The sequence below is a fragment of the Denticeps clupeoides genome, chromosome 8, assembly GCF_900700375.1.
Source record: "Denticeps clupeoides chromosome 8, fDenClu1.1, whole genome shotgun sequence".
Taxonomy (NCBI): domain Eukaryota; kingdom Metazoa; phylum Chordata; class Actinopteri; order Clupeiformes; family Denticipitidae; genus Denticeps; species Denticeps clupeoides.
The window spans coordinates 2,327,968-2,345,465 of record NC_041714.1 but is presented as its reverse complement, the minus strand read 5'-3'; the positions used below and the strand labels follow the sequence as shown (position 1 = coordinate 2,345,465).

Sequence of the window (17,498 nt, the reverse complement as noted above, 5' to 3'; positions counted from 1 at the left end):
CTCCAAAATGTACCGGCTACAGCAGGACCTGAAGCTGAAACACAGCAATCTTCAGATGACACCAAAGCCATCTGCTCCCTCAACACCTGCACCTCCCAGCTCTACTAATCTTCCAGGTTAGATGACTGTTTCATATTCCTGCTTTTGTGCATTCATTATACCTTTTTATTCATATCTGTTTTGTTTAATAGAAATAGGATGATACTTGCTTGGTCTCCTTCCAAAATCAAAGACCCGGAGAGTGAGAAACTCACACACACACTTTTTATTCTAGTGAAATTATGCAATCATTATTTATGGTTCATTATTGTCCAAGTGCCATAGCGGATGCTAGAAGGGTTACAATTTCTTCATTGTGCTTTTAGGTACATAAATGGCTGGAGTCCATGAAAATAAAGGTTTGTTCCTTTCATTTATGGAGGATAATCCTGAATGCCATGATCACAATTTTCTATTCAAGTTTCTATTATAAATCTTGTATTGGCCACGTTCAGGCCTGTTTTGATGCACGTGTTCTGTTTGTTCCATTGTTCATTACTAACTCTGAAGGCTATCTCATGTTTTCATTTAGGGTAAGTACAGAATTCTTTTTGAAGATTTTACAGAACTGTAGTTCAAGGGTCTGACATTTATTTCCAAAGATTTCTTTTCATATTTAATGTAAACCTCTTTGAATATCAAAACATTCTCCATCATATATCAGATTTTCTCTTGGCACACCCCTGATACTAGACTCTGTCACAATGCTTTACCTGATAAAGGGAAATGTATAGGTTATTTCCACATATTAATTTTTTTAAATATTTGTTTCATTTGCCATCATTTCATAGAATGGAGTCATCCAGCAGCCACAATACCAAAATAAATTTAATCCAGTAACATAGGTCTGTAAGACTTTCCCCTAGTTAGCCTTTACTGTTGTAAGGTGTCATATCTGTGACATTATGGTCAAATAACATTATGTTAACTAAAATTTATTTTTGCATGTGTTTTTGCTTGATGTCTAGCTCCAGCCATAAAGAAGATTCCTCTCCCAACACCCCAGCAGCTTCTTGCCCTGGCACTTCCAGCAAAAGATTTTCCTGCCACTGCCCCTAGAAAAGATGGAGCCCAGTTGATTCAAGGTAAAAAAAAAGTCCAGAGCGACTTACAATCAGAAGTTACAGGGACAGACCCCTCTGGAGCAATTTAGGGTTAAGTGTCTGTCTCGGGGACACAATGGTAGTAAGTGGGTCTTCTGGTTCATAGGCGAGTGTTTTACCCACTAGGCTACTACCACCCATATTTTATTCTTGCTGCCTGTATTAATATTTTTTGTGTATGTCTGATACACAGACTCCAGCACTGACTTGGCTTCTCCAAAGCATTTCCAGCTGCATTCATTTTTCATCTGGAAGCCAGAGCATGCTATCACGCACAGACTGAGGAACAACAACATTTTGCCTGGTCTCTACAGCTGCCTTAATCCCCAGATAACCTCTGCTGGTATCGGACGATCAAGGGTTATCATAGGCGTCAGTGGTCAGAACTACATTTTTGCTTCACTCCTTTGCTGCAAAGTATGCAAGAAGTACTGGCATTCTGACAAACCAGAGTTGCTGGAGAAGTTGTCAGCACGATTCACCAACATATTTCCATCCTTCATCACCTACAAAAAAGCCATTGGCAAAACTGTAATGGATGAACTGAGAAGAACTGCCAAGTCACCTAATGATAGCTAGCCCATTTGGCATATCTCCTCAGTGTCAAGGATGGAGAGGCAGGGTTGTATGGCCAGAGAACAATGACTGGATTTGTGAAGAAATCTGACTTACCTGTGGCCTTGGCAAGTATGACGATACAGCTGGCTGGTGTGGTGTCTCTGCACTCTAAAAAACGCTGGGTTGTTTTTTCAACCCAAATGCTGGGTTGAGTCTGTTGTTGGGTTGATTTAACCCAATTTGGGTTGAAAATCGGTCTCGATCTGTAACCCAGCGGTGCTGGGTTGGGAACGCGGACCTGAAAGAGAGCACGCACGTCACGTCAACTACCTGGGACATCAGCGAGAGGAGCCGCCATTGTCTTTGCACCGTCTTTAGTTTCTGAGGGGCGAAAAAAAAAATTTTCTGAAGGGCGAAAAAATTATTTTATCAGCGAAAGCCACGGGGTTAGGAGACGGGCGGAAAAAAATTCTGAGGCAAAAGCTGCGGGTAGAAGGACAGAGGAGACATTTTTTCTTGCTAACTAACACTTGCTATGCTAACAATGCTTAATATCTTGCGACTGCATTGGGGCCAGCAATTTGTGTGTACTCACTCACACGGAGATAGGTAAGCTTTATTTTGCATATACAATGTGAAAGGGGGTTTTGGGGTTTAATGTTGTATTTTAGAAGTATACCTTTCTGTCTACATTTGTCTGTTTCCCTCAAGTTTGGACTTTTTTTTTTTTAAAGGAGTTTTGCTTGCTGCAACGAGAACCATTTTGTGGATGAACAAGGTGAGTTTTCTCTATTCAAATTAGAAACTGCTGGAACATTTGTAGTTTGAAACATGCATTTAATTATGAGGTCATCTTAAGGGAACAGTGAGAATTTGATACTTGCAGCAATGTGTTTTTAGAGTAGCTCTCTACTTATCTACATACAGTTTTGTAGAATTCAAATTATTTCAATGTAGGTTTGAAAAAGTAAACACCCACTTTCAACATATGCCATTTTTTGCACTACTAGTTTTGTTTAAAGCCACTTTAATATGCTTTGGAAATGCAAGTACTATCTGCGAGAAGAGCACAGTTTTTTAAACGTTACAGGCTAAAATATGGAACTTATGCAAGAAGGAAATAAGCCCTTTCCTTGCTTGCATCAGGAATCATGTTTGTTCTTAGACGAGAGGAGGTTGTAAAGGATGAGCCGGACATCAACCAGATGATCCAAAGCTGGCCAGTGCTTTTTTGACTGAAAACCAGGTTTGTGGATGTGTCCTTTAATGTTTTTTTTTTTAATTATTTGTTTTACATACATGATGTTCAGAGAGGTTTATTTGTGTTATAAATAACTCTGCCTGAATATCAAAACTGAGCATATTTAATATTTTTCAGGTTTACCTGGAGTTTAACAGGATTGTTGGTAGAAATTCTTTGGTGTTCTTTGGTGTTCTTGATGGGTTGTGTCCAATTTTGATGGAAATTTCAAGAGGAAGACAGGTCGGATAGAAAAGCAATTAGCTGACCTGCTACAACACAACGGTGGGTTGATATTTCTCTTTTCTTCTCATAATGATATTGATGGTTAGTTCAATACATAAACTGTTCTCTTGTGGTATTTCTCTATATGGACAAATAAACTGATATAAGATTTATTTCCTTTGTTCTACATTCAAGTGTGTTTTATACCACTTTGCAGAGCACAGAGCCAACAGCAGTTAGATGCCTTGTCCTGAGAGGATGTCACGGCTACGGACTTACGGGGGAAGGAAGCGCAGAGGTTTGACATACTGGGAACGGGGTTTTATTAATACAAACAATAAAGAAATACAAATAAACAGCGGCGCGGTGGCCGAAAACGATTTAACTTAAATAACGAACTGAAACTAACCCGTAGGCGTGTGGCGATTGCCAGAACTCAAAACACTCATAACAAAACCAGGTCAAGTTCGTGCAGAGTCCACGAAAATGCCAGAGACCCCGAACGGGCAGAAACTTCCGGCATTTATGGGGCGTCAGGATTTGAGTCAGGTGTGGAGCCCAGCTGCAGGCAATCCTGACAGAGCCCCCCCTCCAAGGGCCACGTCCTCGGAGCCCCAACAGTACCATCAGTGGAGGCGGCGGGGCGGACGGCGGCAACCACAGGGCTCCTGCCCTGCTGTATCCTCCCCTTGGAGGACCCGGTCCCTCGGGCTGGCTCCCCGGCGTGGTCAGGCGTGGCGGCCCCGGTCCCTTGGGCTGGCTCCCCGGCGTGGTCAGGCGTGGCGGCCCCGGTCCCTCGGCCTGGCTCCCCGGCGTGGTCAGGCGTGGCGGCCCCGGTCCCTCGGCCTGGCTCCCCGGCGTGGTCAGGCGTGGCGGCCCCGGTCCCTCGGCCTGGCTCCCCGGCGTGGTCAGGCGTGGCGGCCCCGGTCCCTCGGCCTGGCTCCCCGGCGTGGTCCCGCTTGGCGGCCCCGGACCCTCGGCCTGGCTCCCCGGCGTGGTCCCGCTTGGCGGCCCCGGACCCTCGGCCTGGCTCCCCGGCGTGGTCCGGCTTGGCGGCCCCGGACCCTCGGCCTGGCTCCCCGGCGTGGTCAGGCGTGGCGGCCCCGGACCCTCGGCCTGGCTCCCCGGCGTGGTCCCGCTTGGCGGCCCCGGACCCTCGGCCTGGCTCCCCGGCGTGGTCCCGCATGGCGGCCCCGGACTCTCGTACCTGCACACAATAATCAGGGCCGATCCATCTGGGTACGTGTGGGCCCTGTCTCCACACGTCCCCTCTGACACGTCTTGTGTCACCCCCTGCACCGTGCAGGGAGATTGTCCCAGAGCCTCCGGCGACTGTTCCAGGCACCCCAGGCTGGTGCCTTCTGGGACTATGCAGCCCCTCTCGCTGCACGGCCCTGGTGCCAAGGGGGGGGGCATTGCCAGACCATCCGGCTAGCCCCTTCTGCGTCCGTTGGGACAAGCAGGCCCTCTTCCTGCCTGTCCCAGCTGGGTCCTCATGCCTACCCGGGGGCTCTATGGCGCTCCACCCCTCTGGAGGCAGACGCAGGCCCATGCCTGGCCCGCCCTCCTCACTGGCTACCGGAGGACCCAGCTCCATCGCTTCCCCACCTCCCCTCCCCTCAGGAGGAGTCCCCAACCCGAACTGCACCCCCCCCAAAAAATTCTTTGGGGGAGCACCCCCCCCGGCTGGACTTAGGGGTACCTTGGGGCTTGTCCACCTCGCCTTGGACCAGCACATTTGGGTCAGGAACCTCCTCCCTGGGGTTCGGCTCCGCGGCTGGGTCGCCATCTGGTGGACACAAAGAGGGGAAGTGGGGGCGACATACGGACACATAAACCACGCACACACACACAGACAGAGACAGACAGAAGAGAGGGTCGTCTGGCTCCCTCTCTGGGCTCTCCGGGACCTCCTCAGGGGGCACAGCCAGGATCTCGGGAGGAGCGACCTTCTCGTCGCCCACCAGTGCTGGGTCTTCTTGCCCCGGATCCTGACTGGCGCTGGATGTGGTGGAGGGGCAGAGTTCGATCCCTGGCTCAGGCCGATCAAACTCCGCCCTCAGTCTCTGTTGGAAGTCCCGAAAACTCCTGCCTGTCTCTCCCTGCTGCCAGAGGGTTGTGCTCCAGCCCCATGCTGATCCAGTCAGACACGTGAGGATGGTAGTGATCTCGTCTGTGTCTGCTGCCCCACTGAAGGGTCCCGGGACAATTGGGCTGTCCCACACGGGGCTGGGCACGTCGCTGGAGATGGTGGTAGGTGTGTGGTGTGGAGGGGGGTGGACGTCTTCTCCAGCAGGTGTGGACGCTGGTGCTGCGCTGCCATTTCGCTGGGGAACGTCCGGGCAGAGGGAAGGCGGGTCGGCGACTGGAGCAGGAATGGAGGATTCCCTGCGAGGCAGTCCCGGCAGCGCAGTTGCTGGCTGGCGACCTCCCGTCGCCCTCTTCCACCAGCTTTCCTCACACTGCTGGGAGGGACGTGGGTCTCCACGGACCTCGTGACGATCCTGGATGGGCCCAAACGGCGTCATCCTGGTCGTCGTCCGTGTCAACCTCGTACCCCCGGAAGTCACATGGGTCAACACGGATGCCGCGATGATCTCGGACGCGCACGCTGGGCGGAGCCATCCCGGCACCGACCGCCCACCGCAAATCCACGTCATCATCGCTTTCGTCATCCGTGTCCTCCCACCGGTGACTCCAAGGGTCGTCCACCCTGCGGACATCCTGGACCCATGGCGCGATAAGCTCCCATGGGCAGTACTCTGGCCATTCGGGCTGGAGGCTGCCCACCTCCTCGCTGGAGGAACGCCGCCGTTGTTGTTGCCGCTTCTCACCCCCCTGGAAGTGACGTGGGTCCCCACGGACCTTGCGACGATCGCAGACTGGCGCGATGGGCGGAGCCCAACTCTCGTCTCCCGTGCTCTCGTCGTCGTCCGTGTCGTCCCAGTCCACGGGGAGCCTTGCCAGCAGAGCGCAGAGTTCTTGGCTCGACATGCCGAAGATCGTGGGGGTCGCATCTTCTGCGCTCGCTGCCCACGTCACTTCCTCGCTGCTGCCGACGCCAACGTCCTCGCTCCGCCCACTCACCCGCCGACGTTGTCGCTTCCGGGTTTCGCGGAGTTTCCCGGGGGTGACGTCATCACGCGGCGCCGCGTACCACGGCTTCTCGGGGAGAAAACGCTCCACCAGAACGGGCGGCGCGTCTCTCCCCTGGCGTCCGCGTTCGCCGCGCCGGGCTGCGTCCTTCGCGGCGTTTCTTCTCCTCTGCTTTCCACCTCTGCGCTTTTGGGTGGGTCGCTGGCATTCTGTCACGTCTACGGACGTACGGGGGAAGGAAGCGCAGAGGTCTGACATTCTGGGAAGGGGTTTTTATTATTAAATAAACAATAAACACAAATAAAGACGGGCGCGGTGGCCGAAAACGATTTAACTTAAATACAGATAAACTAAAACTAACCCGTAGGCGTGTGGCGATTGCCAGAACTCAAATTATAAACAGTGTTACCAACTGAAGTTCACGAAAATGCCAGCGACCCCGAACGGGCGGAAACTTCCGGCATTTATGGGGCGTCAGGATTGGATTCCGGTGTGGAGCCCAGCTGCAGGCAATCCTGACAGAGGACTTCCAATAATTCTTGGAGATGATGCATCTATGTTCTTCAAGAGCAGTTCAGTGAGTAAACCCTTTCTCCATTTGTACCATTCAAATATCAAATTGTGTAATATACCACCTACTGTCACAACATGAACGACGCCTATATATAAACACACAAAATAGATTGTTTACAGTGCCTAAAATAAAATCACATTGAATTACAAAATCTATAATATTAGATAATTCTATACAGTTGATTGTAGACAAATTGCTGTTAACCTGAATATTCTCTTTTTGTCATGCTTCTTGCACTATGTAGAGTCTATGGAGACTCCATGGACATCCCAGTGGGAATCCTCTATTATGAGGACAACAGTTCAGCAAGCCCAGCATTGCCATAACTCAACCCCTCAAGACTGGGCATCAACCGAGAGGGCAAGGGAAGCACTCACCAACCTACCTCAAGCAATGTGCCTCTTGTTTGGCTTATCCTACGCACTTCACCTGCAGCACCCAAAGTGCTTGAAAACACGTTTACCTTCATTCAGCAGGCAATGTGAAATTAAGGTAGAAGTGAGCTACCTCCAAAGGTTCAGAAGCTGAAGAATGAGCTAGCAGGGTAAGACCCAATTATGCTTATAGCACAGCTCTTCATGCCTGATTGTTGTACAATTACTTTGCAGTGATTAGAGCAAATAGGCTTGCAGTTGTTCATTTTGTATCTGATTCTTCTTGTGCTTGATGTGTCTAGTGTTGTATTATTGTTTTTTTTACAGAGGGCACATTTTAGGAAAGTTGCAAGTTTATTTTGACCAAATCTGATCCTTACTGCATAGATGTTCTTAATGCCTGCTTTGTTGTGTGTTTCTTACAGATGACTCTTATATCTTAGTTTATGCATGATAAGAAAACTTTTTTCATTACATTTACATGTCAAATTGTGTTTTTCTAAAGTTAATTTGGCTTCAATCTGATTCATTGTTACTGACTTTATTCCAGAAACACTGTGACTACAGTTTGATACATTTTCATAAAAATTGTCTTAAAGTTGAGGTGGAGATGGAAAAAAAAGTCTTAAATTCATATGGACACATTTTTTACATGTTTTGTCATTAATAAAATTCCATTATTGAAATATGTATTGCTGTATAATTGTTTTTATTTTAGTAATTTTAATCACAAGTTTCTATATTAAATTTCTGACCCATTTTGGGTTCCATTCAACCCAGCAGCGTAGTCATTTTTAACTAATAGTTGGGTTAATAATCACAACCCAGCATGCTGGGTTAAACGTGTAACCCAACTTGTTGGGTCAAAATAACCCAGCGTTGGGTTGGTCCCTTTTTGACCCAGCGCTGGGTTACCAAAATAACCCAAATTGGGTTGTTTTTAACCCAGCAGTTTTTAGAGTGTAAGCTTTATTTTGCATATACAATGTGAAAGGGGGTTTTGGGGTTTAATGTTGTATTTTAGAAGTATACATTTCTGTCTACATTTGACTGTTTCTCTCAAGTTTGGACTTTTTTTTTTTTTTTTTAAGGAGTTTTGCTTGCTGCAACGAGAACCATTTTGTGGATGAACAAGGTGAGTTTTCTCTATTCAAATTAGAAACTGCTGGAACATTTGTAGTTTGAAACATGCATTTAATTATGAGGTCATCTTAAGGGAACAGTGAGAATTTGATACTTGCAGCAATGTGTTTTTAGCGCTCTACTTCTCTACATACAGTTTTGTAGAATTCAAATTATTTCAATGTAGGTTTGAAAAAGTAAACACCCACTTTCAACATATGCCAGTTTTTTTTTTTTTGCACTACTAGTTTTGTTTAAAGCCACTTTAAAATGCTTTGGAAATGCAAGTACTATCTGCGAGAAGAGCACAGTTTTTTAAACGTTACAGGCTAAAATATGGAACTTATGCAAGAAGGAAATAAGCCCTTTCCTTGCTTGCATCAGGAATCATGTTTGTTCTTAGACGAGAGGAGGTTGTAAAGGATGAGCCTGACATCAACCAGATGATCCAACGCTGGCCAGTGCTTTTCACTGAAAACCAGGTTTGTGGATGTCCTTTAATGTTGTTTTTTTTTTTTTCTTATTTGTTTTACATACATCATGTTCAGAGAGGTTTATTTGTGTTATAAATAACTCTGTCTGAATATCAAAACTGAGCATATTTAATATTTTTCAGGTTTACCTGGAATTTAACAGGATTGTTGGTAGAAATTTTAAAGAAGAGTTCTTTGGTGTTCTTGATGGGTTGTGTCCAATTTTGATGAAAATTTCAAGAGGAAGACAGGTCGGATAGGAAAGCAATTAGCTCACCTGCTACAACACAATGGTGGGTTGAAATTTCTCTTTTCTTCTCATAATGATATTGATGGTTAGTTCAATACATAAACTGTTCTCTTGTGGTATTTCTCTATATGGACAAATAAACTGATATAAGATTTATTTCCTTTGTTCTACATTCAAGTGTGTTTTATACCACTTTGCAGAGCACAGAGCCAACAGCAGTTAGATGCCTTGTCCTGAGAGGACTTCCAATAATTCTTGGAGATGATGCATCTATGTTCTTCAAGAGCAGTTCAGTGAGTAAACCCTTTCTCCATTTGTACCATTCAAATATCAAATTGTGTAATATACCACCTACTGTCACAACATGAAAGACGCCTATATATAAACACACAAAATAGATTGTTTACAGTGCCTAAAATAAAATCACATTGAATTACAAAATCTATAATATTAGATAATTCTATACAGTTGATTGTAGACAAATTGCTGTTAACCTGAATATTCTCTTTTTGTCTTGTTTCTTGCACTATGTAGAGTCTATGGAGACTCCATGGACATCCCAGTGGGAATCCTCTATTATGAGGACAACAGTTCAGCAAGCCCAGCATTACCATAACTCAACCCCTCAAGACTGGGCATCAACCGAGAGGGCAAGGGAAGCACTCACCAACCTACCTCAAGCAATGTGCCTCTTGTTTGGCTTAACCTACGCACTTCACCTGCAGCACCCAAAGTGCTTGAAAACACCTTCATTCAGCAGGCAATGTGAAATTAAGGTAGAAGTGAGCTACCTCCAAAGGTTCAGAAGCTGAAGAATGAGCTAGCAGGGTAAGACACAATTATGCTTATAGCACAGCTCTTCATGCCTGATTGTTGTACAATTACTTTGCAGTGATTAGAGCAAATAGGCTTGCAGTTGTTCATTTTGTATCTGATTCTTCTTGTGCTTGATGTGTCTAGTATTGTATTATTATTTTTTTTTTTTACAGAGGGCACATTTTAGGAAAGTTGGAAGTTTATTTTGACCAAATCTGATCCTTACTGCATAGATGTTCTTAATGCCTGCTTTGTTGTGTGTTTCTTACAGATGACTCTTATATCTTAGTTTATGCATGATAAGAAAACTTTTTTTCATTACATTTACATGTCAAATTGTGTTTTTCTAAATTAATTTGGCTTCAATCTGATTCATTGATACTGACTTTATTCCAGAAACACTGTGACTACAGTTTGATACATTTTCATAAAAATTGTCTTAATGTTGAGGTGGAGATGGAAAAAAAAAGTCTTAAATTCATATGGACACATTTTTTACATGTTTTGTCATGAATAAAATTCCATTATTGAAATATGTATTGGTGTATAATTGTTTTTATTTTAGTCATTTTAATCACAAGTTTCAATATTAAATTTCTGACCCATTTTGGGTTCCATTCAACCCAGCAGCGTAGTCATTTTTAACTAATAGTTGGGTTAATAATCACAACCCAGCATGCTGGGTTAAACGTGTAACCCAACTTGTTGGGTCAAAATAACCCAGCGTTGGGTTGGTCCCTTTTTGACCCAGCGCTGGGTTACCAAAATAACCCAAATTGGGTTGTTTTTAACCCAGCAGTTTTTAGAGTGTGTCAGTGCCAAATATCTGGTGGACTGTCTCATCCAGGAGTAAAGACGGCAAGAATTAGTTCTCAATCAATTTCTGCAGGGCACATTTGGGCAGGTGTTCAGATGTGACCACGCAAGGAAGGTGGCCAGGAAAGTGACCTTCAGTTCTGGCACCATGTCATGATTTGCTGTTATGAATGAGAAATGGATGATTCTGTCCTGGGTGACATTGGTGACGTTGCAGTCAGAGTGTGAACCTTCTCTGGTATCCCGGTATCAGGGTCTTGCTCGCTGTTACAGTGCTGCTGGTGTTCAGAAAGCAAAGTACCAGTAGATAGACAAGTATTGGCAAATGCACAAAAATGCTCTATTACTTGTAATATTGTAGCGCCAAATGTCAGAAGGAGTCAGACGGCTCGCCCAAATGGAATAAATCCATATTTATTTAAACAGTAGATGCACTGGGGCAGGGGATTATTGGGGCAGTGGTGGCCTAGCGGTTAAGGAAGCGGCAAGTCATCTAACCACTTGAACATCTGCATTGGGGTTCATGGAAGACAACAGAGGGCATTGTTAAATTTGACTTGTTTCACCGCATGAGGCGATTTCTTGGTGTTTCAGAGCATATTTCACTCTACAGTGTATTCATCTAGTTTGTATCTGCAGTGTTCTCTGTGGTTGATCTAGGTGACCTAGAGGATTATTTAAATATTGGTTTGCTCATTGGTAAATTCTTGACTATTTTATATTAACTTTCTTTCTCTTACACACACAAACAAAATTTTATGTGGTGTTTTGTTGGAGTTGTCAAACTCATATTTTCCCTGTTTCAGATCAGACACCACCACCCCTACCTCTACCAGTATCTCCACAAGACAGGCGGTCGCGTCTTTTTCCTGGACCACGGCAAGTGGACATATTTTAAGATATTTTAAGCACCTGGCTAAGAAAAAGAACACCAGCTCTTCACTGAACACAAGTGAGGAGAGGTTCCAGGAGACTCAGAAGCTGTGGCAGCATCTTACTACAGGAAGTGAGACAATCAAGGTTACAGTCACTACCCTGCCACGAGCAGAATTTAATCCTCCCACCAGGAGTCCCCCAGTGCCAGAATCATCTCTGACAAGAGATGATGTAGACAGGATGGTGAAGGAAATTGTGGAGAAGCAGTAGGCACTACAGCAGCAACAACAAAAAAGACCAGCCAAAATCCCGCTTCCTTGGTGACGGCACCACCATTCTTTTTTTTTATCAGTCAGCGGAAGTTAAATACTTCTACTGCTCTCAAAAGGTGTTCAAGACCTATGCAGCCGAGGGTCTCACTGATCCCAGGATGAGCTTCCAGGACTTTGCTGCTACTCCTTTCTTCCAAAAGTCTACTGTTTATACCATGTAGAGGGTTTGCAGGCAGAGATGACCTGGGAGCAGTTTCAAAAGTCTCCCTTTTATGAGACAGAAAAACAGCGTTGGTCAGAAGAGAGAAAGAAGTAGCACATTACCTGCTACTTCAGCAAGAGTTTTATTTGTGTAATTCCATGTAAATTCAGCATACTTTCACAGCTCATTATGACAGATTTTAAAAATGCTGATTTTGTCATTTGATTAACCCATGGAAATATGTCCACACACTTGAATGGATGATTATTGTTTTAAATGTTTATGTGTTCCCTAGACTTATCATTGTGAAATCATAAGTAGTAATGTCTACTTAAAGCAATAAAGAGCAATTTACAGTTTGTTTAAAGTGTCCTCTGTTCTTTCTCTAGAGTTGATACAATGTTTATGAATAAAGTTTTTTATTAATCATTGTTTTTATACTTTCATTATGCAGTTTAAATTGAGTTTAAACAGCTGTGTCATAAGACTGTAATATGTTGGTGCAGTGAATTTGAAATGTAACAATTAATCTGGGAATTATTAATTAAATAATAATAAAAAAGCTCAAATCCTCTTGGCTGTGGAATGAGAGGAAATGTGAGCTTGTGTACTGCCACCAATTCAAGGTGTCCTGAGTCGCCTTGATGTAGGGACGAGGTTTTGCAGTGTCTTGGGTTCTACTTTTCCTTCAGTATTACTGAGTGACAAGCAGTGATGATGCGGCCATTCTCTTGGTCTGTGTTGGACCAAAAGAATATAAAATATGGCGAGGGTACTATGATAATATATGTTCAGATCAGTTTATAATTGATGCTGTCTCCTCAGTTACTTCTCCGTTACATCTCTCCTCCTCTGTTAGAAAAGTCAGTCCTTTAAAGCGAGGATCCAGGGCAGAGGTTTTGTGAAGGAGCTTCTTTCCTGCCTCACTGGTGTAACTGTTCATGAGATCTGTTCTGACAGCATTCTTGACCTTGTGAATCATGTTGAGTCTCCTATGGTGTCTGTCATGTTTTGTACATGTTTTCTGTCCAGTTATTCCTAGTCTGGTAATGTGTAGAGCATATTTCCAGTGAAAGTGGGTTTGCTCTGTCCTGTATGGTTGGAACAGTTTTTGTAAATGAATATTTTGTTTTGAAAGACTTTATTTGTGGCACACGTTTTAAAACTTTGAAGTTTTGTTGCTTTTGGTTGCACTGAGAATGCGTCTCAGGTAGGATTCGAACCCTGGTCGTCTGCACCAAGGAGCAGTTCTATAAGATGTGGGCTCGCGCAATTTTTTTTGTTCTTTAAGGTGAAGGCAGCAGGTTTTCCTATTTGGTGCCTAATGAAATGTTCCACAGGCGAGAATATGTGCAGTCCGTCAGGCGCTTCCATGAAATGATTGTTGTTCCTCTTTTGTTTTTCCCTGATTCGCGTGGCTGTTGTTGTTTGCAGGCAGCGGGGACTTTGCGCCCCCTTGCGGCTGCATAAAGAGTGTCACGTGACCTTGCGAGTTGAGCCAAAAGCCGCTCCGCTTGCGGTGCGCGCCGGTGTGTGAGCGTTAAACACCAGCAGGTGGCAGCAGCAGCACAAAAGTTTGCAAAAGCTGGACATGGGCAAAATATGGCTTTTCTACATTTGCCCATGTCAAATGTAATATTTTACCATTAAGAATTGTTCTGCCAATGTAGCGTAGCGGTAGCGCACTGAGACAAGAGTTCAGAGGTCGCCGGTTCAAATCCGGTCATTGGCATGAATAACATTTAACTTTTTTTTAATGGACGAGGAAACGTCACTGTGGCCGACAGCGGTCAAATAAACATTTACTTCTTCCCTGTGTCTCGTTTTTGCCACGATGCTACAATGGTGTCACGAGTCAAAGTGGGAACGGACGATTTCAAACACGGACTTCGCAGCGAATATGGACAAGACGGAGGAGGTGGCGTCACGTGGGGGACAACGTTTACATGGACAATTTTGTACGCGTCATGCAGGAGTACAGCGGCTGGCTTCGTTCTGCGTTACGGCTAATGGAGCTGGCAGGGCTGGAGGACAGCACGGTTCCCGGGAGCGGACCCGGATTTCTGACCGAATTTAATAAAAAGACAAGCAAATTACCCTTTACATTGTGTTCAGAAAATATATGCTCAACCTATTTATAGTTTATGGCAAGTTTTCTATTCATAGATGTAAATATAGTAACAAAAAAAGCCTTCTTTTAAAAAATTGGGTTAATTTTCAAATGTTACCTTGATACATAACTGGGTCTTCCAACCGGAAGGCTATAAAAGCCATACGCTTTTTGAATTAGTTTGGTCTCTCTGTTTTAACTTATATTTCTTCTTTTCGAGTCTTTTCTCCAAATAATTGTATATAGTCTCTGTATTGTTTTCATTTTTATGCTGCTGTCTCCCTGGTTGATTGTGCTTCCTCTGGGAAGCTGGAGGTGATATGGTGGCCATGACAATTACCTGATATTTGTACTATTGCTACCATGTACTGCACTAACATTCTGTGTTTGTGTCTGTCTGTGTTTGTCCATGTAGCGTCCATTTGCTGACCGGTCTGATCTGACTGGATCTGTGTTTTCTATACGACTGGATGCAAAGGTAAATATCTTTCTCCTCCACTACCTACTCCATAAAATCCATTTTACATCCTACATCAACCCTGAAGTTGTACTTCAAAATCCTTCTAATGTTAAGAAATAGGATCAATATTTCTACTGTGATGAATAGAACTTCCTCCTTCATCTGGAAGAAAATTAATCTTGACATACAGATTGTGAAGCTGGATTTGTAGTTCTGTGGTCTTCTGAAGACTGCTGTGTTTTAGCTTCAGGTCCTTCAGGTCCTTCAGGACACGTTGCTTTCTGAGGATAAACGCTGCATATCCATTATCCCTGCTGTCCTAAAAGTCCTTCCAGGTCTTGACAGCACAGACACCAAACCCAACCAAATTCTTATCCTCAGTTTTGGTTGTGGTGTTGCTCTTACTGCCAGGTAGTGTAAGAGATTCTCAATGTCCTGGAAACCTCACACACGGGACTTCGCAGCGAATATGGACAAGACGGAGGAGGTGGCGTCACGTGAGGGACAACATTTACATGGATATGCAGGTGTAGCCAACATCATTTTCAAGAAGCCAACAAAAAGTCTTCTCTTTGTATTTCCCAAACTGGACAACATATTCTCCCAACACTTCCTGTCTGTAAGACACATCCCCTTCTCTGATTAAAACAATGGACCGGGCATTCTCTTTCACCACCTGCTCTCTCTGAGGTGCAGACTTGTCTTGCAGGGAGGGGTTGACTTTCATCCTCCTAGCTTCATCTGAAGGATCCTGCCCTAGATGTCCTGATGGTCCTCTCCTGAAAGACACCTTAAGCTTCCCAGGGAAGAACCTTTTCATCTTCAGTGACAGGAAAGAAACAAGGAAAGACATTTAATTATGAACAGGAATTCTGTATATTGACATGTATTTAGTACCTTTATTTGAGTTTCAATTTGTAAATATTTAAACAAATTGATAGAGTGGGTTTATTAATAATTATGTTGTGAATTGGTATTACCTAAATTGAATAAAATACCAGCACACAATATGGATACAGTTAATGAGTTCTAGTCATATATAAGTGACTGACAGGTTACCATAACATGAAAGTGCATCATTAATATAACATTAGTTTATAAACAATAATCCAGTTCATGCAGGCTCATCTGCCTATAATCCATTATATCCATTATATCCTCGTTTCACTACAAATAATTGTCTTCATAAATTGATCGCGGTGCGTTTTGCCGTGTTACTAATAAAATATCTACTTGAATGTGATTTCAATAAACTGTACACGAGTTCTCAAATGCGCCACGCCGTCGAAACACAAGCATCTCCGCATTTTCTCCACTGCAGGAGATGTGGTCACTGCTAAAAGATCCACTCTCAAACCAGAGCATGTAGATCAGCTGGCATTCTTGCACAAAAACTTACAAATTCCCAAAGTGTATTGTTTTGTGGGTTGTGTCTGTGGTTTCTGTATTTAACAGGCATTTCTTTATCTGAAGAAAATTAATTTTACACTGAACTTTACAAACATTTCAATTCCACATATTACAAACTCTTCTTCAATCCCCTGTAATATACTCACTTCCTAAATTATGTTTTCAGTCCACTCACAGGTTAATCTCAGTGAAATATTTCAACAGAAATACATATTACTGGAATATTACATTCATTCAATAGCTGCTATACCCCTTTACAGAATCAACACACATTCATACTTTCAACCCATCAAACAACAATTTTCATAATAATACACAACAGTTTTAACTCCATATGAATGCAATAATTACTTTTAATCACACAGCAAACATATTTAAACATATTTACACATACACATAAATAATACACTCAATCTACCTGGCAGTAGTAACATGAACAAAGAAACGCGAATGGCGCGACCACCATTTCACTGAACTCCTGTGGTGTGTTTTTACTAACTCCTAACCACGTGATACCTGACGCTTTTTCTGACTGCTCCTATGATTAATGAGAAAACACCAATGCCCCCTCAAGTGATAGCTTCCCCTGGGGGTAAAGCAGAGCTCTTCCCTGAGTGTGTTCCAAGATGTGGGATAAAATACAAGATACTCAAACACATGCATCTCTTTATGACAAAGCTTTTGTGTGCGTCATAGTAGCATTTAACTAAAACATGTAGGCAACAATGAGAAAGACTTAACTAGTGATATGAGTAATAAATGTGCAAAGTAAAATAGTTAAAATATTGCTGTGAAAAAGTCGAACGGTGCAATAATATATATTATTACAGACAAATAATATTACTCAGGTGGAGTGTGTGTGTCAGACCAGAGTGGAAAGTTCCTGAGTGTCTGATGGGCTGTAGGATGAAGTTGTTGCAGAGTCTGGCAGTGAGGGCCCGAATGCTTCGGTTCCTTTTTCCAGATGGCAGGAGGGTGAAGAGCCTCTCGAAGCACTTCATCATGATGGGTGTAAATGCAACGGGATAGTGGTCATTGAGACACGAAACTGAAGACTTCTTCAGCACGGGCTAATGGTTGTGGCCTTGATAACAGGTCTTCTGCTGATTGGATTAGGCACAGCCCTGGTTTATCAAAGATTAAAAATGGTGAAAGCTGCTCAAAACCCCACAAGGCTGGCCGGGATGAGTGGGCGGAGCTGCTGATGCTTTACTTTACTTTACTTTACTTTATTTGGCAGACGCTTTTATCCAAAGCGACTTACAATGGGAAGACACCAGCAATTCTCGTTCGATTTCTATAGAATATCAAGTATACAAACTAAGAGCCCTGATAAGGCTTAGACTTGTCATTGAAGAACATGCTCGGAGAGTGTTGGGTGCTAGACTAAGAAAAATTATAATGTATTTATACATTTTGTATTTGTTTGTTAAATGTGTATGCATGTGTATGTGTTAAATTTATCTGTAATATTTTTGGAAT

The 17,498-nt window shown here is 43.8% G+C and overlaps 1 long non-coding RNA gene and 1 other non-coding gene across 2 annotated transcripts; both read left to right on the top strand.

The window, feature by feature from the left end:
* Positions 1–11,510, top strand: LOC114796100 (uncharacterized). Its single transcript, XR_003750599.1, has 6 exons — positions 1–116; positions 192–241; positions 366–398; positions 550–572; positions 1,008–1,124; positions 11,493–11,510. It is a non-coding gene; the product is annotated as an uncharacterized LOC114796100 (long non-coding RNA).
* Positions 11,511–13,696: 2,186 nt separating this feature from the next.
* On the top strand, positions 13,697–13,768 carry trnas-aga (transfer RNA serine (anticodon AGA)). The gene has a single exon. It is a non-coding gene; the product is annotated as a tRNA-Ser (tRNA).
* The last annotated feature ends 3,730 nt before the right edge of the window (positions 13,769–17,498 follow it).